The sequence below is a fragment of the Pseudochaenichthys georgianus genome, chromosome 9 (genome assembly GCF_902827115.2).
Source record: "Pseudochaenichthys georgianus chromosome 9, fPseGeo1.2, whole genome shotgun sequence".
In the NCBI taxonomy this organism is placed as follows: domain Eukaryota; kingdom Metazoa; phylum Chordata; class Actinopteri; order Perciformes; family Channichthyidae; genus Pseudochaenichthys; species Pseudochaenichthys georgianus.
Genome location: NC_047511.1, coordinates 41,170,651 through 41,198,210, shown reverse-complemented (window position 1 = coordinate 41,198,210; position 27,560 = coordinate 41,170,651). Strand labels below are relative to the sequence as shown.

The window sequence follows — 27,560 nt, the reverse complement described above, 5'->3', positions numbered from 1 at the left end:
TCATGTTTGTTTTTCTTGCTTCTTATTGACCAACATGGCTTCATGGTAACGATTATAATGCCACCTGTTAGTGTGGCAGGCTCTTTACAGCACATACGTTGTTTATATGTGCAGGACTATTTTGAGAACAAAGGAAGTAAAACCCAGTTTTCAGAAATACCCATGCACGTGTGGAGTAAACTCAAGCAACCCCAGCCCAATCGTTACCCACAACATCTGTTAGTCTTTTGTTTTGTGAAGTTAAACAGTTAGACAGTACTTGAAAATACAAATAAAACCTAGGTCCTCAACATTAATAACTTTTGTGTAACTCGTGCAAACATGATTTTCTATAAGCATCCAGAATTAAATTAGAAAGAAGGAAATGACTGGGCGGAAACGGCACTGTATGGAATACAATTATTCAAGGCTTTTATTGTCATTCGTACATAGCTACAGTGTAGTTATATCGATAAAGATCTTAGGTCCTAGGCTCCTCCAGCAACACAATAAAACAGATAAAATAGTGCAAGTAAATACAACCTTTTTCTACATTTGCAGTAAAAAATAAAGCGCTTTAGCTTTTTATCTGTCTTCAACATGGATCTGACTTTTCGGCAGGGACTTAAAGCCTCAGCCTTCATTAGCAGTCATTAGTGGTCATGTATGCTTTCTATATTACACACTTCTTTCTTGGTAATATCCACAAACGACATCAAAGATCCTTGTTCAACCTCCTCGTTATGACACGCTTCTCTTTCTTTGCCTTTAATGTGTTGTGCTTCATAAGAAGGGTAGAAGTGGATCTGCTATACGGCCTGAAAGAGATGTACCGCCTGTTTGACCCGAAGGGAGAAGGATGGTGGCATGACGCCCTGTGCAGGTGTGAAAGACTTCTCAGGCTCTTTTATATGAAGCGCTGAATAAAAGACTGACAGGATTTACCTCTTCATCAGATAGGGGTTTTAACATCAGAGGAAAACAATGAAGAGGAATCCAGTCTCTCTACTGTCTGTCTTCTTTCCCTTTCTTTCTCTCTGTGAGGATCAGAGTCATCCCTCAGGCCAACCCATTATCGGAGGCAGAGCTTTCCGGAGTAAATCATCTGGTTAATTACTCGCATTACTTTCACACCGCCCGTGTTTGTCATCACGAGGCGTTGCTCTCTTTGATGATCCTGCTTGTCACGGCTTTCACCGTGGAACGGACGATAATAAATTACATTTGATTGTGATCAGTTATTGTTAGATAATAATGTTTCACATTTTAATAGAGACAATTAACTTGTTACAGGTAAATTATAGGTGCAGCTCACCTGCTTTCATGACTGTCAATGTGTGTCATGGGTTGCTTTCAAGGTCTATCATGTTTTTGTAGTGAGTCACTTTATCCTTTAACAAGGCACTTCATCTTTCAGTGAGACATGTATCATTCTTAAAATGAGAGAAAAATGCCAGTGGGATGGGAAAAATGCACTTCTTTGAGTTTCACAAGAGGAAATCCATTGTTATAAAACCAAGATGATACATGTCTAGTTAAATGTCAGACGTATCCTCATACCCAAAAATCGCACTGCGGTTTGTCCAAATTAAGGACTGAAAATCAGCAAAACAAAAAAATACATTTTACAATTGTATATCAGCGAGATATTTTTTCGTTAGCCCGACGTCATAGCAAGACGATACCTGGTGATTCAATAACATCTATGTACATGTCCAAAATAAGTAATATTGCCCACTATGTTTGGTGCTCGACTTTGATGGGGGAAAACTGTAGGGGCATGACGGTAGACGACAAACCTTACATTATCAAGTATTACGAACTCTCTGATTCAGACAAGGTTGTGAAACCAAATAAATTTACATCTTATACGGGGTCTTTGGTTTTCTTACCCCCCAAAAACCTGCTGCCATGATATTTTGTCATATAAATCCACATGTCTAGATTATCTAACTCTACTTCCTGTTTGGTATACAATTGTTTTTCTTTCCAAAGATTTGAGAGATACATCAATGTTTGTAGCTTTTTTCACATAATCTCTTCAATTTGACTTCAACTCCAGAAATGCTGACATGTACTTACCATAACTAAGATATTATCAAATGGAAACAGATTTAAAAGTGAATCATTTATCAAATCCTCATTCAGATATCCTACATATCCCATATAGATCTAATTGTGTATCTATTTATTTAAGCAGGGATCAGGATGAAGTGGGAGGTGGAATAAATGCAGAAGAAGACTGTGACCATCAGTTCGTAAACACATGTAAATGCTTTCTGTCTTAAAAATTACCGAAATAAGGAATATTTTTGATTTATCTGCGGCCGTGGAGGCGAGCTTCCTCCATTATTCGCTGTGATGTGCCGCGGCTGGCGTCGGCTGGCAGATCGTATCAGCAAACACGGCAGCTACGCACTGTACATGCTGCGAGACAGAATAAGAAGAAGAGGGTTTAGTGATAAAACTGTGAAGGATTATCTGTCGTTTGGCGGGCCCGTAGTGATTCGCTATCAAAACGGATTTTGTGGGGAGAAAAAGGAATGACAGGAATGGAAAGATGATGGGAAAGGATGGAGAGGAGGCAGGAGGGGATTGGAGATGGCAGAAGGAGGGGGGAGTTGTCATGCAGGGAGGATTTTGTTTTCTGTTTAATTTCTTGCCCCTTTCCCCGACACCACCCCCACGATCCAATGAGCTGAGTGTCAGTCACATTTTGAACTTGCCAAGCAAACACAGTAGTATGATTGCAGCTGTCACTCAAAGTAATGTGTTGTTTGCAACTGGAGGATCGGGGGAAGGAAGACAGAGAGAGTTGTAACTGGAGAATACATTAAGTCTTATAGATACACGCTCAAAAGTCACGCCTGAGATCACAGGCGACAACTCTGAAGGCGGGAAAAAAACATGCACGGGTGTACAAGACCTCCCTTGCCTCAAACATCACACGCACGATCTAAAACATCGCAACTTGTGTTACATGCCTTTGGGAAAAGTTGAAACAAAAGAAAAAGCTTTTGATGCTGACTCAGTAAGTATGAGAGTTCGTTTTTGTGTTGAGTTTTGTCTCAGGCTTTTCGTAAAAAAAAAAAAACTGTAAACAACTGATTGAGCGAGAAAGTGTGGTGTTTCAGTTCCCACTTTTTTTCTTAACAGGTGGTAAAGCCGAAAGTGAGTTCGGTGAGGATTGAACCCACAAATACAAGTTTTCCATTTAAACTAGGGTAGTGGTAGTCTAATGGATAAGTGAGGTGGGCTGAAGATCGGAAGGTTGTGAGTTCAAATCCCCCCTGGAACACCACCTTGAGTAAGGCGCTTAGTCCATAGTTACTCCAGGGAGAATATCCCTGTAATCGGTCATTGTAAGTCGCTTTGGAATTATTTAAATGTAAAAGCGTCAGCTAAATGAAATGTAACTAAATTAATTCAGTTCGTTATGTGCTAGGTTAGTGTTTCTTCGAAGTTGGTTCAACCCATGAACATCCTAAGAACCAATGAGTTTTCCCACCAATTGATCACGCTGTTTAAGTCGCTGCTTTTCTTATTAATGTCACGTAATTAATCCGTAACAATTGCAGATAACATTGATCTTGTTTACGAAGCCAAATAAATGTACATGCACCGACAACATTCTGCTCTTCTCCGACATCTTTCTAGTCTTTTGTACTCGTCATGAACTTTTGTTGCTACCGTAAATCCTTCCCAGCCTCGAAAGTTGGTGACCAAGTCAAACCAATTTTCCAGGACTGAGAATCAACAACTCTTCAGAGGAAAGCCGAAACACTGGTTTGCATTTTGGCCACCGGCTCCTGACAAGCCAAGGATCTGCCTGGATGGAAAATGGATAAAAGTATGCCCCCTTTTGTCTTCCTTAAAATGAACCAGCATGGGCTTTGAAGCATGTGACTGCCTTCTCTTTTGACCCTTTGACTCGCCTAATATATCCACTCCAGCCAAACGCCCCTATTGTGCTAAACTTGTCACCCCACTGACAAGCTAATATCCTCATTCCCGGGAGCTGAGCAGTCGTCTTTTGAAGTTTTAAGGGGAGGTGTGAGATGAGACACCTTTGCTCATCAAAGACAGCACAATCATCTCTTAAGCCATGACACTCAACTCTGAAGGTTACAGAGCGCTGGAGGTGCTTTTACAGCACCCAGCTGGCAGCTATTCAGCAGGAGTGACAGAGGAGGGGGGGGCGGGGGGGGCCGTATGTGGAAATTCATTTTACCTATGCGGATACTTTTGCGCATGGTCTGCCATTTTTACATCCAACAAAAGGACGTCACATATACTTTTCATAATCACGTTTTTTTTACCACGATGATCTCTGGGACTCATTATTACATCTTCCTAATCCCTCATTTTAAAATCATTTCAAAAATAATGTTAGCATGTGTTATAAACATTCTTCCTGTTTAAAAATAAAAGCACTGGGCATGTTGCTAAGGATGCGTTCACACTAATCAGGCGGGCATCAATTAGGGTTGTGCGTTGGTTTGGGATTGTCATGGTAACATGTGTTCAACTCCCTTGTGGACGGGTGGTACAACTCTGAAATTGGTTTTGTGATGTCTTCGACAGCACGATGTCGGGCTGCTTTTCTCCAAAGTGTAGTCTGTTTGCAAAAGACCAAATGCAAATCCCTTTTTTAAATAGTTTGTGGATGTAATGAATTATAAGGTAGCGGTGAAAGAACTTTCAGCATCCATGAAGTTCAGTGACATATCCCTTGTTAGGCGTATCTGTTGTTAAAACAATGCACAATGGGTTACAAAACTACACCTCTGTGTTGGGACCCCTGCTGTGCCAATGCAATGGTCTCATTGAAGTGAATGAGGGGGCTGCGGTTTGTAACACAGTGCTGTAACAGCCCAGGCATGACCTTATGATCGTGTGAGGTTATTTTCTTAGCACTTTCTTAGAAGGCCTCTAAATACCACATGCCGGTTAAAGCATATACTTAAGTTGTTGTTGAGCAGGTCCATGCACTCACCCTGACCCCACAACAGTCATGGATCATTTAATCAATTCACCATGTCATGATGATCTTCATTATTCAGGTGTGGTGGTTAAACGGCTGTGGTGCACACGTCCCTGCAGGTAAACACGGGTGTATGTTGTTGGACAGGTTTTGATTGACGTCTCCGTTCAGACTCTTTGATGCTCCTTTAATTGCCTGACTGCAGAGACAAGAGATATGTCAACAAGAATGTTATGGCAATAGAATAAAAGTGAGAAATAGGCAAGCTGACAACTTTAAACCTGCTGTGACACAATACATCTGCTTGGCTGTGTCTGTCCAACCCGCCCTGATGATGGCAGGCAGGTAGACGGTGCAAGCTAGCCTTATTAAAGCCGTGTGTCAGACATGGCTGCTGGATCGTTGTCATTGTCTTTTGTTAACGCATTTGATTTATTGCTGTCTGGATGTAAAGAGTATTTCCACAAATATAATAATAATTGTTTCGAATAAACATTACACGCTCTTGATTTCGGTAAAAATAGATAGCAAGAACTTTAACTTGCACTAATCCAAACACCTTCTAGGGCCAAACTAGGCCTTTTCAACTGTTTGAATGACCGGTGGGAACCATGAAAGAACTGCGACCTTTGCAGAAAGCATCAGAATAACTCCTTCTCTTGCCAACAACTGCCTTCAGACGAACAGAAGAAGCTGTTCACCTGCTCTGGGCAGCCCCACCATCACCAACACGAAGACAGATCAGGCGGGGTGTAATTAATGTTTCACACACTCAATCCTTCCCCCTCCAGGCGAACTCTCTCCTCGTCATCTTTCTCGTTCAGGAGAATTAACCGATACTCCTCTTGTCTTTCCGTTTGGCTCCTGCCCCGCTGTCCCCCGTGTGTCTTTGTGTGAACTTTAAGGGATTAGGCTTGCGAGGGCTGACGGTGGTTCTGGCTGCAGGGAGGATCCTCAGGTTTCACTCCGGGCCTCGTGTCTCCCCGAGGCGACAGCGAGACGTCAGCGTCTGTCAGCCTCTGTCTGTCATCTAAACCCTGTCAGCGCGGCTCGGCAGCGCTCCATCACGGCTCTGTCGCTCCCAGTTTCCTTCTGGCTTATGATCTGAGACACCCAGACACTCCACCCTCCACCCCCCCTCTGGCCGCCTCTCCTCAGCGCCTTGCATGACAGAACAAACACAAGGTCAAGGTGTCTGTCATGTTTCACCGTGTGGACTTGAGTGTAAAAGTGCTCGCGCCGGAGCTGGTGCATTAAAGACGGATGTGTCACCTTCACTTTGAGTCGTGTTTAAAAGTACTATTACTCAAGTATGTTTTATTCACATCATTCCTAAAAACTCACCTCTTGAATTATGATGTTAATTATGGATTAATATACCTGGCCAAAGTCATTAAAGTTAGCTTGACCCTTATCAGCTGCAAAACAAAAATGACGTGTACACTAATTATAACCCAGTAATACAGTATATGATCCTGAAATGCCGGCAAAATTAGTACTTTTACTTTTAGTACTTTAAGTATATGTTGATGCTAATACGTTCACATGAGTAACATTTGTATGCAGGACTTGAAACAACTTGTTTGAGAGTATTTCTACTCTTTAATATTGCTACTTTTACTTGGGTAAAAGACCAGAGTACTTCTTCCACCTCTGCCTGTGTGTGTGCTTGAGTGTGCGTATGTGTGTGTGCGTGTGCGTGTGTGTGTGTGTGTGTGTGTGTGTGTGTGTGTGTGTGTGTGTGTGTGTGTGTGTGTGTGTGTGTGTGTGTGTGTGTGTGTGTGTGTGTGTGTGTGTGTGTGTGTGTGTGTGTGTGTGTGTGTGTGTGTGTGTGTGTGAGCTGACATCGGGCTGTTTGAGTGACAGTGTGAGTGAGGTGCAGCCAGGCGGCGGCTCTTTGTAAAAGTGCACCTACCTTCTCTTCCCACAAGTCCCTCCTGGCAACAAACTGTCACGGCTGACAGCCCTCACAAAAGAAGGAGAGGGAAAGGGAGGCAGGGGGTACGGGGATTAAAAAAGAAAAGTTTAAGAGATGAAATTAAAGCAAAGAAGGGAACCTGACAGCACCTTGAGAAGAGGCATTGTCTGCGAGGGGAAATATATCTGTGTGAGCGGGCTTTGATCAGTGGAGGATGAGAGCGGGGAAGAGCTTGTAAAGCTGGCTCCTGAAGCCCATTGAAAAGAGTGGAGAGAAGGAGAAGAAGGAGATCAGCCCCACAATAACTTTGTACTCAAAGGAGAATCAGTGTTCTCATTCATAAGTACTGCATGGACTTCTCTTTCGGCCTTCATTAGCTTCTTCCTCCAGTTGCTTTAGACGCCACAGTCCAAAGACAAAACAAAGTACAAGTATACCCTTTAGTGAAATGTGTTTTCCCCAAAACAAAACAGCTGTTTGAAGGTTGGCAGAGGAGGAGGAGGAGATGAGGGGAAAGAGGAAGTTTTGAGAGGGGAACCTTTGGAAAACACATGAAGGAGAACACGGGAGCTGGAGGGAGAGAAAGGGAAGGAGAGGAGGAAGTGCTGGTGGGGGTGGGAGGAGATAATCACCTTTATTTTGTGATTCGTTGTTGGGGGGCCTGGATTTCTATATGAGGAGGGAGGGGAGGGAAGTGGCAAGGAGTATGCTGCGGTGCTCCCTCACCGCTGTGGGAGCACTTTGAAAGACAAAGCAGCGTGCTGAAGGGGAACCTCCTGCTGGCAGGATCTGAGGAGGCTGTGTACAGAAGAGCTTGTCTGATCTGAAGCCCTGCTCGCCCTCTTGTATGGAAAACACTTGGCCTTTGATGTCTCTCTACATTTCTTTCTTACTTTCTCTCCGTCTCTCAGCGCTGCAACTTCCTCTCCGCAGTGCTGCTTGACACGCATTGCATTATGCAGTTTGAGGAGGCATAATGTATTCTGCTCTGACTTTTAACATTCAAGTGCATAACAATTCTTTAAAACACAGATCACTGAAGGCAAGCACTGGCACCGAGTGTGTAATAATACAAGTGTGTGGATCGTACACACTGACAGGGTCATACAGGGCTTGTCAACATGTGCTCTACTTTAATGTGACATATTAATGTGGCCTGCCAGTGCCAATAGCTCTGCACAAGTAGCACATATGTGCATATTTATTATAGTCCATAACTTTTGCTCCCTCATAAAATATTAAACCCCTACTTGTGCTCAGGACGGCAGAGTGTTCATAAACCAGCCTTCAATTTGTTTTTCCAGTCCCACCTTGGACCCGGGATTGAAAATATGTTTTATATGAGACATAAAGCCCTTTTCCATCCGGGAAGGGAATCCTTCTCAGAATCTAGAAACCTTGTTAGGAACCCAAGAACCTGACCTGGCTTTGCCTCGAGAAAGCAGGATTTATTTTCTATAGTTTTCTCCTGCAACATTGTTTTGCCCTGTTTAGTAGAGACACAGGGACTATCAGAAGTTAAGGCTGGACGTCACTGAGTCTGAGGCCACACACTGAGCAAACACTGGTTAGAGTAGAATCAATAGTCAATGGAGAGATTTACTTCAAAGGTTGTAGATGCAGGCTCCTAAAACATCCAAGCTTAAGTAGCAATCTTCGGAGACTTTGCTGGGACAGGTTTCCCCCCAAAGTGGACTATTACGCTGCATGGCTCGTCTTTCTTTTGATTCTATTAGGAACAGTTGCGGATAGTACTTGTTCTAGTACCATCTTAGCCAAAGTTACAAGCAAGCTCTGCTCATACCAAAAGGTGACGTTAAAACACTGTGGACCACTGACTGTTTATTGAGAATGGTCACAAGCTCTTCATAGAAAACCATGCTTAGACCCGGGATCATTTAATTCTGAAGAAATAATTCAGAGAGTCTCTCATTTAAATGGCAGTTACATCAGGGCCCAAGGGCCAACACTGGGGGGGGGGGGGGGGGGGGGGGGGGTGCTGTCGCAGTGTAAAACTTAATTCTGTTAGTTGAGTCCGGTAGAGCAGCACCAGGCTGTGAAAGCATGGCTTAAGTCTCAGGAATTACTTTTCAAGGAAGGCAAAGCTTCCTTCAGGCAATTGTTGTTTGCGTTACCCCTGATGTTAAAAGAACCTTGAAGATTAAGCAAATTAGTCACTGGCCGATGAGCGCGACTCCTACAGTCTGGTTCTCAAGGAACCTTGCCAGTTCTCAAGACATTTCCAAACAAGCGTTATTTGGATAAACTAACCAAAACTCTGGGGAAACGAAACAAAAACAAACATACATTAGCAATTAAATGGTTAGTTTTTCACCCGGAAACACATCGTCATGACTGGTGGTACGGGCAGGTCTCGAAGCTCCTTGTCCTCAGATACAGATGTTGTATGAAATGTGTGATTAATGCTGTCCTGTGAATCACAAGTACCGATTACAATGTTCAGAGTTGCAAGCCCCATAAAGTACTTAAGTGTAGGCAAGTAGTACCCCACAACCAGTGACTGTTAGTGATTAAAGCAATGTCCCCAGAACTGAATTTAGGCTCTGGTCCGTTTCATTGAAATGCTTTGTCAACATATTTCTAGTTCCAGGTGAAAAGGGATTCAATGTGTGCTCAGCCTGGATTCACACAACAAGCTTCTTATTTCCATACCTGATGAATTAGTTCTAAAATGTCCGTCAGAAAGATCACCCTCCCTAAACACGCAAAGGCCCCATTTCTTCTGTAAAAGTCGCTCTGTCAGTCTACCCTCTCAGCACCTCGCAATTCACTACCCACTAGAGTTTGGTATTCAAGTCGAAGGGATAAACAATCATTAAACTTCAACACAAAGTTTAAATGTAATCACTTTTACGTGTGTGTGTGTGTGTGTGTGTGTGTGTGTGTGTGTGTGTGTGTGTGTGTGCGCGTGCGTGCGTGCGTGCGTGCGTGCGTGTGTGTGTGTGTGTGTGTGTGTGTGTTGACCCTGGACAGGAACACAACTGAAATCTATACTGAATGGTCATGTGTGGAAGGATTTGAGCAAAGTATGACATGTAACCAGCTAGTGGCCATCGTGGAGAGAAAAGGAGAACGAGAGAAAGAATAAAGTGTTGCGTTTGCATCTGTGTCAGAAGTCTGCTTTTCAAACTAATGGTGCACATTATTGAAACAACAGATCACTCTGTTCTGGGATTGATTTATACTGCCACTTTAATCTATGGACATTATCTACGCAGGATTTATGGATCATTAACTCTGTGAGAAGCTGGAATGTAAATGAGGCATAATAAATCAAGTCAGATGAAACACTCGGAGCATGACAACTTACTGGTGCTTATATGGATGCATTGGTTTCTGCATTGGGATAATCAGCTCCTTGTGTCGTATCATTTGTCCTTTGAAAGTTGACCACCACTGGAAATAAGCATGAATAACGATGGATGTATTACGTTTCAAAGGATTAGTCTAGCATTCAAAACAAAGGGACAGTCATACATTGTTCCTCACAGAAGCATTAGACATAAAGGACTTAGCTAACATGTAGCTTAAGCTATGCTATCCTTACCGCTGCGCTATATACTGTATACTATGGTAGCCTTTCAATCAATGTATCAATAAACTGACAATAAGACTTTGTATCCTGTGCACCCCGGACAACAATGGCACATTTGCAACTATATTAGTACTGTACAAAGACTATTCTATGTTGTGGAGAAGCTTTGTGGACATCAAGACACGGCTGTGTTGAAAACATTCCTCCTCATTTGCTAAGAGTTGGGCCTTGACATGGTGTACTGTTTATCTCAAAATATAAAAAATCAAAAGGATGATTGACAGGGTGCTTCCACACAATAATCTCCTCTCATTTTACCTTATGGAAACAATTAAAACTGAACTTAAACAGGCATCAGTAAATATATTTTCAAAGTATGAGCACTAAGTAACTGAACAGAGACCCGGTTAAATAAGTTACTGAAATATAAGCAAAAAAGTTAACCAACAGCTATCGTCAAACTACAGTATAATCCTAAATTGTGATGCTGATGCCTCAAGCTTGACTGTGGTGAGAATGAAATGTGGTCTCTGGGTCATCTACCGGCTGCAAAACAACCCTTAAATAGTGGGGAATATTTCACATGTACGGAGGAGATTGAGATGAAAACCCATTGGACATGACAGATCCCCAGCTGGATGTCTCAGGATGTCAGCATGGTCACCGAGGTCCTGACTCTCCCTTTCAATCCCCCCTCTCTCCTCCCCTCCTCCTCCCTCACCTCCACTTACTTTTGTGTTTCTGTCTGGCACGGAGGATTCGTCTGAAAGCAAAGAAGCCCTCAGCTCGACAGGATTTATGATCACGCTGATGATCTATCTCACAGAGACAAATGGAGTGAGAGAGAGAGATACATGGAGGGAGGTAAAGGAGGAGAGCGAAAGGGGGACGCTGGATCTGAATAGCTGTAAAAACAGTCACTTTGGATTTGAAAAACGGGGGTATTTCAACCACATCGCTCAGATGTTTCAGCCGCTTGCACACAAAAGACCCAACTTCTCCCAATTCCTCTGAGTCATTCCACTCAATTGGAGAACAATTGGCTTTGACTGAACTCACGCCCTGCTCCCCCCGTCCCAGAACCCGCTCGACCCTCTCTCTCCTTCTTGTCAGTCTCTATCTCCTCAATTTACCCCACTCATGCAGCTCCACGGGCTTTTTCCCTGCACAACCCCCCTCCCCACAAGCCTTTCCATACAGCTTCCACGTCAACCAGTGTGACAGATTTGACGATGAGACACATGACATTGGTTCAAACGGGAGACAAGAATGAGATTAGACATGTGAGAAGAGGTCAGTGGGAACGATTGCCCCCGCAGACACACATCGCCTCCAACCCCCACCCCCAAAACAATACTAATTGTAAACATATGATCTTCAATGTGGTATAACGACGTCTCCGTTGCTCAGTTCCAGCGTAGTCACTATCCAGCCCCAATCACAACAGAAATATGAAGAAAAGCCAGGCCTCGCCGCTGCCGTGCGGTCGCTCAAATTGAAAGTGACAGCTTGACACATAATATGGCACCCGTAATGTGATTAGGCCAGCGTGGCACTCTCGTCTTAAACTCCCACATCCCGAGAGCGAGCCTCACGTCCAACTCCGCCAAACACACTCAGCCTCCCGCCTCTGAAAGGGAGGCAGAGACGGCCGTCTTGTCTCCCACTTTAGTTTCTCTTGCGATGCTTCATGCTTTGAGACGAATTGAGATGATGCCGCTGTTGAATCATAACCCCCTGGAGGGGAATTGCAAACACATGTAGGGGGGTGAGAGAGAGGCTTTTTGGGTTTAGAGGCATCGATGCCAAGAACAGAGGAGCTGAGTGGGAGAAAGTATGCAGGGGTATGGATTAGATCAGCCATTATCAGGAGCTGGCCCGGGCTCTCCTGTCAATCCGGGTGATGCAAATGAGCAGTGACATGACAATGATATCACCCACGGCTACCCTTGACAGAGTCCGGAGGTGAAATGCAAAATAATGAGGAATCCAGAAGACGAAATAATGATTGCAACTGATGCAGTCAGAGAGGGTTTTTTTAAGAATGGAAAGCGAACTGGAAAAGGTTTTGGAGTTTGATGTTGCGGAAGAAAAGTGAAACAGCAGTGAGGAGGTGCTGCGGCAACACGAAGAGAAATGGACTTTCAGAGCTGAGTCCAGCAGGAAGTTCAATAGAATACCTTCAAACCTTCAAAAGGCCGCGGCCGACAGTGAAAGATCACAAAATTATACATTTGAGGAGAAATGAGGGACAATTATTGTGTTTGGCAAAAGCGAGAGGGAACTGGAGCCGAAGGGCCACGTTTCCAAATGAGCCGTCGCAGATGGAGAGATGTTGGCTCCGTGCACGTTTAGCATGACAGGGGAGCTGGTGCACACTTCTCCTTTCCCAGTTTGGTTTTCCTTTCTCGCGGGGTATTCCCTATCATGTTAGCGATGACAGGATGAAAGATGTAGCGTGGGGCTTAACCAAGGACACGACTCGGGAAATGAATGGATGGCAGGCCCGGCAGTTGACAGGCAATTGGGAATCCAAGTGAGTTGCGTCTGTGTGCCAAGCACAGTAACATCGAAAGGCCTTAGGTTTCCAGGAATGAGGGTCATTTCTCAACTGTGTTTAAAAATATGTCAACAACCAGCAAGATGGACTCAGCCTGCCAGTTGTTGTTTTTTACGTTCAAGCCATTTATGACCGTGTGTCTCCGATGAGAAAGTGAAAGTATTAGAAAACATAAATAATTTTTTGACTGAAATTACAACTGCGTTCATTCATGATACTTGAGAGATGAATCCTTTTTGCATAATTATTCACACAATGTAGAGAATGATTTGTATGCAGGGATAAATCTTCAAAATGGTATTAAAACACACATACAGCATTAAACAAATATTGCGTTCTGAATACTTCACTAGTCAATATTGCGATTCCAATTTGTGTTACTAATTGTGCAATCCTATATTGTGCCATACCGCATTTTGCAAAGTGTGTATAATCTTAAAAGATCATAGCAATTCATGTAAAGCCCTTGCTTGACTACTCATAAATGCATATTTCCTTCTCTCCCGTACTCCTCCCAAGCCTTTTCCTCTAAAGAAAAGCCTGTCACATAAAATCAAGTCAAAGCGAAGACATAGTTGAGCGCCCGTGACAGGCTGAAAGCTACTCAAATGGGTCTATAATGAGTCCAATAATGCCGTGGGTAAGCATAATGTCCCCGGGCGGGGGCCCCAGCGTGTCTGAGGGAGGAGAGTGATCACTGCAGCGGGTTGGCAGGCGATGATGAGCCCCTCATTCCCAATGATACGACAAGCCCGGAGCACAAGGTGGACACGCTCCCATCCCGTCAGTGTTGAGCCAGACCTGCACATCAGGAAGCAGTGGACTGGAAACCCACACATGACTGGATGCTTCCACGGGGCCTCGGATGGCTCCACGGCGACCCTGTTTCCTTTGAAATGGAGCAGTGGGTGACCTCACGCCGCCCAGAGAGTACATGCAAATCTGTATCTCCCCTCCATGTGTGTGTGTGTGTGTGTGTGTGTGTGTGTGTGTGTGTGTGTGTGTGTGTGTGTGTGTGTGTGTGTGTGTGTGTGTGTGTGTGTGTGTGTGTGTGTGTGTGTGTGTGTGTGTGTGTGTGTGTGTGTGTGTGTGTGTGTGTGTTGCAGCACAGAGATGTTGGTGACAGGCAATAGCCATGAGCTGTTCACTCGCGCTGCCCTTAGGAGTCGGCTCACTCAGGGCAGGACAATCAAAAAGACCCTTGGCAGAGACCGGCACGCATTTGTAAACACACACACACACACACACACACACACACACACACACACACACACACACACAGGAAACAGCAGCAGACGTGCATGTCCTTGTTTGCTCTCCCGGCGCTGTCCCTGAAGCAGGCAGGGTGCTGGTGAAAGGTGGCTCTGGCCGAGGGTCTTTCCCACGAGGCTTCCACGCTGGATGACCTCCACTCTCCCTCAGCTGTTTACCCTCTACGTGAATGTCACCAACTACTGCTGTGCTGGAACCGTTTGATGTTGTTGAAAAGAGTCTGGAAACCGCACCGATGTGTCCTTTACGGTACAGAACTGAGGTAGTAGTATTATTCCATTGGTTGTCAAATATCATTATGTCTAGCGGGAACAATTTTTTGGGCCAATTTAGCGAGTATGAGAGAAATAGATTTGAAAGAGGGATAGAGAGGATGACACGTTTGGAGAGACATTAGGCCGGTTTCAAATCAGTGTCTGCAGGAATCAGTTTGAGCGAGGAAGAAAAAAGTAGAATTTGTATGATTCTAGCTTCTAAAATGGAATTATATAACATTTAGTTTAACATTGTTTTGGGGATTTTAGGACAATACAAACCTTTTGAGGGCTTCGTCTTGGGCTTTGTGAAAACACATATTCACATTTTTCAGTACGTATCATATCATTTTCACATCTTCTAAATCAGAAAATGTCGTTTTACTGCCAGTTTACCAAAAACCATGAACTCCCGCCGCCTCCTCTAAGTGTGTCATCCAAGATTTATGGTCTCGCCGTTTGTTTAAAATATGTACAACATCTCCTGTGCTTTTCCTCTTTATGCCAACATAATTAGTTGAGCTGGGTGACAGGAGCCTGTGTGAGCCCTGAGGTGTGTGCTAGAACAGCAGAGTGTCTGTTGCAGCTGTGTGTGTGTGTGTGTGTGTGTGTGTGTGTGTGTGTGTGTGTGTGTGTGTGTGTGTGTGTGTGTGTGTGTGTGTGTGTGTGTGTGTGTGTGTGTGTGCGTGTGTGCGCGTGTGTGTGCGCATGTGTGTGTGTGTGTGTGTGCGTGTGTGTGTGTTTAGGTAAGCAGGGGGTTGTGGGGGACATCAGGGTCATTGCAGGGCCTCCAGTGAAGCAGGTAGATGTGCGGACCGCCGCCACCTCATCAGAGTCACTTTCCCAAAGTCGTGGTGACGCACGGCGCCCCGAGGCCCGCGGTTTAAATTACAGTGCCGGTAAAAGGGATAATAGCCTCGCATTTTGACATTTCTGTTTAGGGGGGGCAGTGTGAGCGTTTCTGAGGTTGTGAAATCTCTTCCCTCATTCATATCCTCTCCATCGAGGCAGTTGCAGGACCGGTTTGGAGCAGCAGCCCGAACGAGTTTTTGCGTTTCCGCTACAGAGGCGCTGGCATACGTTGGAGACTTGGCCCGGGATTCACTTGCGAAACAAGTCTATCGTTTTTGCTTAAAAAATTGCTCCAAAATAAAAATAAAGTGACATTTTACAATCTGTTATTTAGGAAGCTATGTGGCCAAATATAGTCATTTAAACCAAAAACATATACATATATGGGGACTGCACTTGTGTGACAGTGTTACAGAGGCGTGATATCATATCACAAGTAGCAGCTGGCATTAGGAATGTTACAAGAATGGCATACCATTAGATACTTTTGGTGTCAATGTATTGGGTCGTGCTTGCAATTAAATCTGGCTTCATACGTATACCAGCAACATGAGCACCACTCTTGCGGCTTTCACACCAGCGCTTTTCAGTTTCTAGCTCCGAGCGGGAGCTTTTCTGGTTCAGCTCCGGTTTCCCTTTTCAGCTCCCGCTCTCTGCACACCGCCCACTGGTGCCCCAGAGCTGTCCTTGCTGCGTCATGACGTCACCGTTTACATCGCTGATTTGCCCCCCAACGGCAGCCATTACGGCGCTCACAACAACAACAACAACTGTGTCGGGTCGATGATCGTGTTGCTTTTAATCACACGAAGCCAGAATAAATTGAATAACGACTTCTCCAACCTTATACTTTTCTCCAGAGTGCCGTGGTTCATTGTTTATTAATGTGTTTCTGCAGCATTTACCGACCGCTGCAGTGCTGGCTGCTCTTCCACGGAGTGTATTCTCCCGTTAGCTCCCGGTTAGCTCACACTGCAGCGGCCGCTCTAAAGTATTCACTGTCCGACTCACACAAGCAGCCGATGCATATCCCCAGTTCCCTTAGCCTAAGTGAATGTGTGTCAGTCTGAATTGACACTGTTTGGTATCACAACGCTGTTATGAAAGTTTCTCTGGTATAAAACGGGTGATGTTGGCATAGCAACCGAAGCTAAACTGACTACTTGCATCCGATAGCTGCAATAATACAAAACAACACGTCTGCCTCTCTCCACAATGATCGATAACAGTGAACGGATGGTCAAAGTAAGGCACAAATAAACAGAACCACACGAAGCCTGGTTAGTGTTGCCTGACTTTATAAAGTGTGTTTATAGGCACTACTGCTTGCAGGCAGGCATAACAGTCGACCCATGGGAGGTGGGTTTAGTTTCCTGCACGCCTCGACGTGAGAGAGACGTAAGCGACGTCGCCTCTTAGCTCCAAAGCTCTTGCCTCTGGACCGACAATTTTTTGGAGCTGGAAATGAAGCGGATTCCGGAGCTAAGAGCCGGCGCAGCTCCGGTGTGAACTGGAAAACCCGGCGCTTTTCAGGCTCTAGCTCCGAGCCGGAGCTGAAAAGGCGCTGGTGTGAAAGGGGCATCTGATAGCTTGGCCCCTTGTTGTTATTGTGAGGGAAATTCCTGCTGGTGTTTGCTGAAAAAAAAAAAAACCCAACCACATCATGAGTATGCTCTCGGTCTCTCGTCAGTAGAAAACCAAACCAGAGTTTCAGAAGTTGAACCAACTCAGAATAAACCTTACCCCCTGCACGGACAATGTTTTGGTGGAAAATAGGTAACACACACCTCGCTGTCTCTCTCTGTTGACATTTCTCTCTGTCTTCCCTCCTGTCTGAGGACAAGCGTGTCGCAGTGTGTTTGGCGCTCTGACTGTGTCTTCCAGCTAAACTGAGGAGACAGGCTGCTGACAGGCCCTGTGCCAGAGCGCAGTATGCCAACAGCGGAGATTCATGAAAATATGCCCCGTGTCATTTCCTCTCCATTTCCCTGACAACTTCACTCTGTCAAAAAGAGAAGAAACCTACGTGTGAGCGCATACGTGGGCGAGTGGGGACAGTGTGTTTGTTTGTGTGTACGGGATAAGATGTCTCAAAGTGGATGTGGGTGGGGAACATATCTGTATGTGTGTGTGACAGAGACACGGAGAGGGTAAGAGCAATACATTATGCCCATGTTATCATAACACATTATCACTGCAATTTACTTTTTCTTTACTGCATTATTTCTCTTCTAAGTCAAAGTATTTTGTTGTTTGTTGCTATGACACCAACTATGCTGTAGCTTGTGTGCACAATAAAATTGTTAAATCTTTGAATCAAAGTCTGCTAAAGTCGATCTGTCTACCAGGAATACAGCTCTATATTTAAAGTATTTTTGAACCTACACTTTTCCTTGCTCTTCAAATGTCTCCCCAAATCTACCCCGGATGTAATCTTTGATTCCTCTTCTCGCAATGCAGGCTGAAAGATAACATTTCATGCGAAGCAAAGCGGAAGAAAACAGCCTGCAGAAAGCCAGCGCACCAAACATGCTCGCTGTCAGCCGCTTTCGCTTAATGTGATGCCTCTGTCTCTACCTCCGCAGGTTGAGTCTAATCTCGTTGAGCGCTAGAAATGAGTGTTGGTGACAGGGATGTCAACAGCGGTTTGTTTCGAGCTTGGCGGGAGAACAGTACCTGCCTGTGTGTCTCTGTTACACAAGTGCCCCCAGTCTTTCTCCCCCTTGTGTGCCCGAGTCAGCCGGCGTTACTGTCAATCCCACAGGCCAGCAGCGACGTGCTTAATCACTCTGCACCGCTACTCAACACACATCATACACACATACATTTACATGTCCCTCTGGCTGACAGCTTAAATAGAATCTCACCACGCCAAACATTTCTAAACATACCGGCCAAAACCGTATGTTTTCGTTTGGATGCAATCCACAGTGAGTGGCTTCCAACATGGCCGCCAACAGGTGAGAATGTGTGTGTGTGTGTGTGTGTGTGTGTGTGTGTGTGTGTGTGTGTGTGTGTGTGTGTGTGTGTGTGTGTGTGTGTGTGTGTGTGTGTGTGTGTGTGTGTGTGTGTGTGTGTGTGTGTGTGTGTGTGTGTGCGCGACCTGGCAGTTTGTACAGGGGTCATGTCAGCTTGTGTGACTTTACAGATGTTGAAATCTCTCTCCTGCTTGCTGTTGCTTGACCTCCGAGCTTCGCCTTCCCCTCTCCCCCTGCGGCTGTCAATCACCTGGTGGGTTTCCTGCTGTAAAGACAGCCTGCAGAGAGACTGGGGGTGTGTGTGTGTGTGTGTGTGTGTGTGTGTGTGGTGTGTGTGTGTGTGTGTGTGTGTGTGTGTGTGTGTGTGTGTGTGTGTGTGTGTCTGTGTGTGTGTGTGTGTGTGTGTGTGTGTGTGTGTGTGTGTGTGTGTGTGTGTGTGTGTGTGTGTGTGAGGGGGGGGGTGTCAGCCAGGGTCACAAGTTCAGCGTAAACCGATGAGGGGTGTCGTGCTTTCAGTGTAGGAAGAACATGTTTGACTGGAGGTGCCAGTGGAAAACGTTCTGCACCATCACGTGTGTGTGTGTGTGTGTGTGTGTGTGTGTGTGTGTGTGTGTGTGTGTGTGTGTGTGTGTGTGTGTGTGTGTGTGTGTGTGTGTGTGTGTGTGTGTGTGTGTGTGTGTGTGTGTGTGTGTGTGTGTGTGTGTGTGTGTGTGTGTGTGTGTGTGTGTGTGTGTGTGTGTGTGTGTGTGTGTGGAAATCCTTGCGGCAGTGTAGGGCACAGGATCCGGTGCGGCAGCGAGACAGCGAATCCGATTCGTTCTGATCAAAGGCTGCTGTCAGTGACAAAGGAGCGTTTGTTTAGCCTCAGCATGACATGTATCTGAGAGCCATAAATTACAGGGGGAATTAGAGGAGGTTTGGTGGATTTCATGCTCGTGTGCCTGTCTGTCTCTTTGGGTACAGTGCACACACACATATATGCATTCACAGTCACGCAGACCACACACACAAGAGGGGGTCGGTAGGGATAATGGATGTGTATGTCTCTCTGGGAGCGATGTTGAGAGAGGGAGCTGGCATGTGTCAGGCACGGATGAGAGAGAAGAGGAGGTTTAACAGTGAGGACTGCGCTACAGGCTGCGAGCACTTACATTCTCCACGTATACTTTGTTGATGTTCATTGTTATGCAAGGTCACATTTTAAGAGAGCTAACTCCAAATTCAGATTAAAATGAATTTTACATTCATGGTTCACAATTTTGAACAAAGTCCTCCTTCATAAAAGATTAACAAGTTCACATTCACTTAAAGGTGGGGTAGGTAAGTTTGAGAAACCGGCTCGAGATACACTTTTTGTTATATTCCATGGAATGCTCTTAACATCCCGATAGCAATGAATATCTGAAGTGCTTTGACAACAAATCCAAAAAAAGAAAGAAAGCTGGAGTGCTGTAAAAAGCACGACCAATCATCTGAGCCGGCTAAAGTAACTGGATGGCCTACCTGCCTGTCAGCCTTCCATCGGGGCACAAACTTATCTCGTGCCCTCATTGGTCATGTGCGCGTTCGTGTGTGTTGGAGGAGGGGCTCTGTGAGGAAGTGGCAGATTTTTTCCGGCTGTGTATTTTCAAATTCTAGCGCACTCGAGCTGGTTTCTCCAAAATTACCTACCCCACCTTCAAGTTTTCGTTTTAAACTTGATACGTAGTTGCACATTTTGTTGTAGATGTTGCTAACAATCCTACATTTGGACTTTTAGAAACCCGATGGGCACAGCAATTTGCATAAAAATGTACATGTTTTCATTGAATGCACCTCTTTACAGATATAAAGCCACAGCCAACAGCTGGTCAACTTATCTTAGCATAAAGAACTGTTAATGGGGAAACACGTATATGCACACGTCATATCACTTCACTTTATAGCCTAGTGTAGAAAGCATCAACAAAGGCAGTAAAAAAACTATACAACACACACTACTAATTTATGATAAAGTTAGTCATTATGCAGCAACCTGGTTAAGGACACATTTGAATGGTTAAGGACGTTTCATTGCTTTTGTGCAACCAGTGGTTTCATGGGGGTATTGTGCCAGACCGTTTTGTTGGCTGGGTGCATTGACTTTCTGGCGTCTTGTCGTCACCGTGGTTGACTGGATACTTCAGGAAGGAACTGCGGCCATAAAATGGTCCCGCATATAACCCCTGTAAACAATACCTTCCAAATGTGTGTACTTAAGGAATACACAATGTTATGTGGTCATTTGTGAGCTCTGATGTGCTGGTACTCGAGTTAAGGGCGAGCGAGGAGGAAAAAGCTTATTCTGTGCAGTCTGCCTGTCGTAGTTGGAGCATCATTGGTTATTCTGACAAAACATTAAAAAGCAACATGACACCTATTATATTGTGTGCATGTATGTATGTTGATATATTTTATTAAGTACAGTCATAATTTATATATTTGTTTTCTAAAAGAGCGGATTTATGTGCCTTGAATTGCATCTTTTATTTAATAATACTATTGAAAATAAACGCACTTACACCGATACATTTCTGTGTAAAGGGTTACGCAGAAAAATTATATAAATGGAGGAAATATTTAGATTTATTTTAAGATCAGATCTCTCCACCTAACACGCTGCTCAAAGCAAAAGGTCTGCATGCGGTAAAAGCCTTTTCACACGTAGAAATCAATCAACATGCCTCAAATATACTTTTGTTTATCAATTATTCTTTATCTTAATAAACACAGATAATATTTGACCTGTAATTCCCATGTGTTAGGGGCATTGGGATCTTCCAGGACCAGGACACATGGGCCGCCACTTGTCTGAGTAAGTAAAAGATATAGGTTTACAGTGTGCATGCTGTCAAAGGGAAACGTTACAGTGCATTATGGGTAATGTGCTGCAGCAGCATTCTCTGTCTGGTCTTCATGACATTTGTTTGTCTGAAGCTCCAAGCAAAAGGCATCATCTGTGTTTACTCTGCACTGGCATGTTTGGCAAAAGCTTGTCAATAGCAATTATCCCACTTTAGCAGAACACGACAGCTGAATTAACAAAAAATACAAGTTGTTGAGCTGATGAGCCGTGAATGTGGATCTGATGCCTGGAGGTTCTTCAGAGCTCAATCCCCTGACAGCAACCCATGGAGATAAATTGTTCTTGGGTGGGAATTAATTCAAGCCCCTTTCTGGGCAGGGAAATTGATGGACTTGTGGACTTCTGAGCACATGTGATGCACATTCAAAGCCTTTTACTTTTCCAGAATTATCTTCTCAGAGCACTGCGTGGTACTGGGGAACACATTTCTGGAAGCCTTGAGGAAAGAAAGAAAAACTGCTGTAATGAATTTAAATGCTGGAGAGAAAAAAAGCCAGCGAGGTTTGACAAATGAGTTTGAACACTTTTGACTGTCAAGCTGTTAATTTATGACTGAGCAAACTTCCAAGTGTTTAGCTTGGATGCCTAACACAGAGGCCCACAGCTCTCTGAGGTGACTGTTTTATGAAATATGGAGGCAGGCGTGCCATTTATTTATGTCTTCCCCTGACTGGCGCTTTCACAGCCCTATTTGTTTTAATCCTCGTGAGTGTTGTAGGAGAAACCGATTCCTGTTCACATTAATAAAAATAATATTTTGCAGAGCGAGGTCTAATGGTCAAAATGTCACATCTATGACTCGCTCTTTTTCCTACCCGCAGCCATAACTCAACAAGCCACTCTTTTATTAGCTCCAGCCGCCAAGGACACATGTGCCTGAAGCTGGATGTTGCTGCACACATGTGGTGTTACAAATTAGAGTTTATGGAGCTTAGATGACAATGCCAATATATTTTGTGTCTCTTTGTATATGACAGAGCAGAAAAAAGCTTCTGAAACAGCACTTTAAAACATCTTGTTATGAGCACTTTCACAGAAGAAGTTTTTCATATTTCTCTGTTATGTGTCAGGCTACAGTCAGAAACTGGTTAACATATTCCTTGTCCACTGAAAAGAGTACTAGTTTAGGGCTGGTGCTAGTTCGGTTTGCAATGTTGAACTAACTGCGAACCAGTATGTTTACCATAGACAAGAGCTACCATTTACGTCACTGCATTTCTCAGTAAAGCCAGCGTAAATAACAACAACAACGGAAGACTGCTTCGGAGCTGTGTTCGAGCGTATTCTTACGAAGCCAGTTTGAATGAAATATCGACTTTTCCAGGTCCATACTGTCCTCCAGACTGACGTGCAGTGGCGGCCGGCCCATAGGGGGGCTAGGGGCGCCGCCCCACCTCTTCCCACATACAAAATTAAAAAAATAATATTTAAAAAATATATATATTTTACAGGGTTGCCAACTCTCACGCATCTGGCGTGTGACACACGCTTTCACTCTCAATCTCACGCTCTCACGCTGCCCAAACTATTCTCACGCCAAAAACAAGATGAACCGGCGATCGTTTTTGAGTTGGTTATTTACAATGTTGAGTTGACAGCTGCTCAAGCTGTCGATCCGCCCCCACCACTCTTAACAACGTTAACAGACAGCAGAGCAGTGGGAGCCGGTTGGTCAATCCCCGACCCGTATTGCGCATGCGCAGATCTGAGATCCAGTAGAAATGATAACAAGTAAAAGTCTGCTGTTTATTGTTCTACTAGGCCAAAATAGAGTCAAAGAGTAGATGAGAGTGAGAGTGTGTTAATTAATATATTTGGCAGTTAGGGTAAGTAAGTCTGTAGATTTGTTTGTGTGTGCGATAAACAATAATATTGTCGGGACCGTTGTATGACCATTTTAGACTACTGACATAATGATAATATATAATAATAATTGAAGTACATCCTTTCAAACTGCTAGTCACATCCTCATTTTATTTTTATCGAGTTCATTTTTATTTATCGTACGATAAGTCAATTAATTGCTTATCACGACAGGCCTATGCACACAATAAAAGAGTGGAAACAAACATGTGTTTGACTTTCATTAGTGAATGAAACTTTGTGCCCTTTATTGTGTATTTGTATATATTGTATATATATCCTATATATATGCTAGCCTAAGGTCCCGCTGACACAATAGCAGTCATTTAGTGCGCATAATGTGTAATTAAACCCATGATATCAAAATCTCACTCCAGCCAGGTACCCAAAGTTGGCAACCCTGATTTTATATTTTTATTTTTAATCAACAAGGTAAATATCATACAATTGGTATCAGTAAAATGTATAATCTACAATAAAATCTCGTTTAAAATTGTGTTACGATGTCTAAAGTTACTGATAAGTCACCTGTTTCCTGCCTGGCCTTGCCCATGGCATTAGTTTATCATTACGGGGCAGAGCCCCCGAGCCAAACAGCAGCAACCAGCACGTTGCAAAAGTCTCAATAGTAAACTGTGCAGCCGAAACATAATTTCAGCCAATCAGCGACGTCAAATATTTTGGCGCCCACGTTGCTTACGTGCGTTGACGTGAGTTGTTTTTTAGACTCGTGAGTGACCAAGGTGACGCAGTAGTTGGATGAGAATGGCTTCGTGTGCAGGTGGAGTCGCCGGACCTCGGTCCGCACCCAATTCCGTGCAAGAGCTACTCTCCAATCCTTTCGAAAGGAGAAGTTTGGGAGATAAACTGTTGCTTAAAGACCTTGGACCGGACCAACCCGATTTGTATATATCGCAGCAAGCTCGTGAAAATGACAAAACGTATCAACGAGGCTTCTCACGTAGCTGGTACACCAGAAAGGCATAGCTAGCTGGATGCAAACAGGTAAATGCTATCTTTTGTTTCACATGCTTGCTCTTCAAACAGCCGGGGACAGATACGATCTGTTCAGAAACTAGACAAAAGTTAAACAAGTACAAACCACAGACTGCCTGTGTCATGGAGAATACACTCGCTGGTTTATTTATGTCTGTAGGCCGTTGTTGTGAGTGTGGACGGTCGGAGCATATATAGCGTTAGCTTAGCCAAGCTCCATTCAGAAAACACGCATTTTAAAAGGTTTTTCGCCTGCCGTCTGTCTGCAGACTTGTCAAAGCGTTAATTCATGAGTTTTACTAACCGGTATCAGTATGTTGTTACTTCGGCATCATTTTGAAACGTGCATTAGAATTAAATCACGGTCAAATATGTTCATCTTGTTGTAGTTGTAGCCCCCTTGCCAGCGATTCTCTCTCTAGTTTAGCATACTCAGCCCGACTCAGCCTGGTTGTTCCTGGCCCTAGAACCACGATTTTATGGGGCCAGAAAAACTGTGAATTAGGACCCGCTAGCCGGTACTAGGCCAAGTGGAAACGCAACCAAAAACAGGCCCCACGCGGCTCGGCACGCTTAAAGCGAGCTCCGCGCTGCACTGGAAACGCTCTGTTACATCACCAGAAGTCCTAATTTAAGGGGTAAATTCTCCCAAACAAAAATGTTTACTCACTATATCAGCAGCCCCACCAAAAATATGTTTCCACCAGCCGCCACTGCTGACGTGGATAAAAGGGGTAATAATGGTAAACAGGTCAACTGTCGGGAAGGTAAAAAAAGAGCCTATTAGTCATCTCAAAAGTTATCTAACACACACATATTTAGACTCATGCAGTAAGAACACATTAATGTCTGCTCTTTTCTGATAAGAGAATAGTTTACAATTGGTTGAGAGCACTCATACTTAGATGAGAATAAAACCGTTTTGGAATGTTCTGTTAGATGTAAGGCTACAGGCAGCAGCTGGTTAGCTTAGCATAGAGGTGGGAAACAGGTCACCTGACAAACATGTAAAAGAAAGAGCCTATGAGCATCTCAACAGCTACAGATATTGGACCTCATGCAGAAAACGATTAAATTCAGATGCATTGTTCTTATTTCTTCTCATTTGCTTTTATCTTGTAAGTACACATTGTTTTGGGATTAACAAATTATTTCTTATTTGTGCTCTTTTCTTCAATGCAAGAGTATTTTACGAGTGGTTGAAAAAACATCAAGTCGCTCTTTTATCAGCTCGAACCGCCGCACATCTGCCCGATTGTTGTTCCTGCACACATGTGGTGCTACACATTAGGGTGTATGGAGCTTAGAGGACAATGCCAATATATTATTTTCCCATACACTTTTGAAATATGACAGGTTTCAGAAAAACCCTCTGAAACGGCACTTAAAGCATCGTGTGTTGTCAAACTCCAAACTAATTGATTCTGTTCAGTGGGTGCGCAGCTCCTTAAGGCACGGTGACACAGAGTTCACTGCAGGTTTTCCAGACTGTCACCCCTGAAATCTGTTAAGCACAACCCTTTATCGTATAATCGGTGGAAAGCATTGACTGATATGTGTTTTAATTTTAATAAAAAGCCACTCGCAGAACAATGTATCAATCCCAAATGTCACTTTTGTTCCTTTTGACTCTGCAAAATGCTTTTTATTCTTCAGCTGTGAAAACCTTAGAAGCCCTTTATCTTCCTGCTGGACTTTGAGCCTCCCCCTCCCTCCCCTTCTCCCTCTTTCTCTCTGGGATCACTCCCCTCTGAGGCGTTTGACTGAAAACATGCGCTCTTTAATCACTGGGGTGACAGTCCCTGCCCTGTGTTTGCGCCTCTGCCCCGCTGCAACAATAAAGGCAGGGTCACGCTCAGTGTCAGCTCCAGGCATGACGTTTGAAGGAGGGAGTGAGGCGAAAGAAAGGAAGAAACAGGGAGGGCGATGGGGGGGGGGGGGGGAGAGAATGAAAGCAGGAACTGAAGGGGGTGAGGAAAAGTATTGCAAATATGTCTGCCACAGGAAGAGTCTTCTCTCAACGTAAAACATTGAGTCAAAGTCAACAGGATTCTGGGTGATGAAGAAAAGGAGTTGACAGAATTGTGTGGCGAGTTTGACTGTCTGGAATATTTAGAATGTGTTTCAGTGTGTGTGTGTGTGTGTGTGTGTGTGTGTGTGTGTGTGTGTGTGTGTGTGTGTGTGTGTGTGTGTGTGTGTGTGTGTGTGTGTGTGTGTGTGTGTGTGTGTGTGTGTGTGTGTGTGTGTGTGTGTGTGTGTGTGTGTGTGTGTGTGTGTGTGTGTGTGTGTGTGTGTGTGTGTGTGTGTGTGTGTGTGTGTGTGTGTGTTGAGATCTAGGGTAGCAAGGGAATCACAGGATCCCATGACCCTGTGACCCGGGGGACCTCGTGCTTCTGTTTGTCTGGCTGATTGACAAATGAAGGGGCAGGCAGCGGGGGGCTGGGCCTGTGTGTGTGTGTGTGTGTGTGTGTGTGTGTGTGTGTGTGTGTGTGTGTGTGTGTGTGTGTGTGTGTGTGTGTGTGTGTGTGTGTGTGTGTGTGTGTGTGTGTGTGTGTGTGTGTGTGTGGTGTGTGTGTGTGTGTGTGTGTGTGTGTGTGTGTGTGTGTGTGTGTGTGTGTGTTAATGTTTGCGTAACTTTTGCTCAGTTCCCTTTGTATGCATCTCTCACATCGACAGTAGTATTAAAGGAGTTGGAGTACTCAGATATTTTACTAAAGTAACGGTAGTGATACCACGATGTAGAAATCATCTGTTAGTAGGAGTAACAGTCATGCATTCAACTCTTTACTAAAAAGTACAAAAGTATTAGCATCAATATACTATATTTATACAAAATATATTATAAATAGAATTACATTTAGTGACGCATCAATGGGTACATCACTTTAATGTTGCAGCTGTTTGTCCTTAAGTTTAAAGTAGCAGGAAATGCAAATCCTCAAGCAAAGCACAAAAACCTTACTTCTAGTACTGAACTTTTACTGGAGTCAATTACTGTCCACCACTAGCTAGTAGGTGTGAGTTCTTCAGTCAGCAAACTAGGATTTGTACATACATTGTGTGTGTGTGTGTGTGTGTGTGTGTGTCTCTGAATTCCTGTGGAGTTCACGGTGAGGCCAGGCCCCATGGCGCAGCGCACATTAATTACAGAGCAGTGACACCGGGACGGCCGGGCTGTAATTGATGCCTCCTGTGTGGCAGGAGAGCGCTCAGTCACGCAGCGAGAGGACAGGGTCAGCCTGCAGACAGACCCAGGTGGGTGGTGCTGGGTGGGAGGGAGGGGATGAGGGATGGTGGTGGAAACTCTCATTGCGACCCCCGTAATAATATTTAGTTGCTTTAGCATGTTGCTGTGCTGCCACGCAATAGTGCGAGCTTTAGTTTATCACGCAGTGGTAACCCTCGTTATGTTGTCACCAAAAGCTGTGAAAACAGAAAGTAAATCAGAAAAAGGATTACCATTC

At 44.4% G+C, this 27,560-nt stretch overlaps 1 protein-coding gene across 1 annotated transcript in view; it reads right to left on the bottom strand.

The window, feature by feature from the left end:
* The window catches only part of skic3 (SKI3 subunit of superkiller complex), a 118,203-nt gene that overhangs the window by 9,635 nt on the left and 81,008 nt on the right, over window positions 1-27,560 (bottom strand). The window lies entirely within an intron of this gene.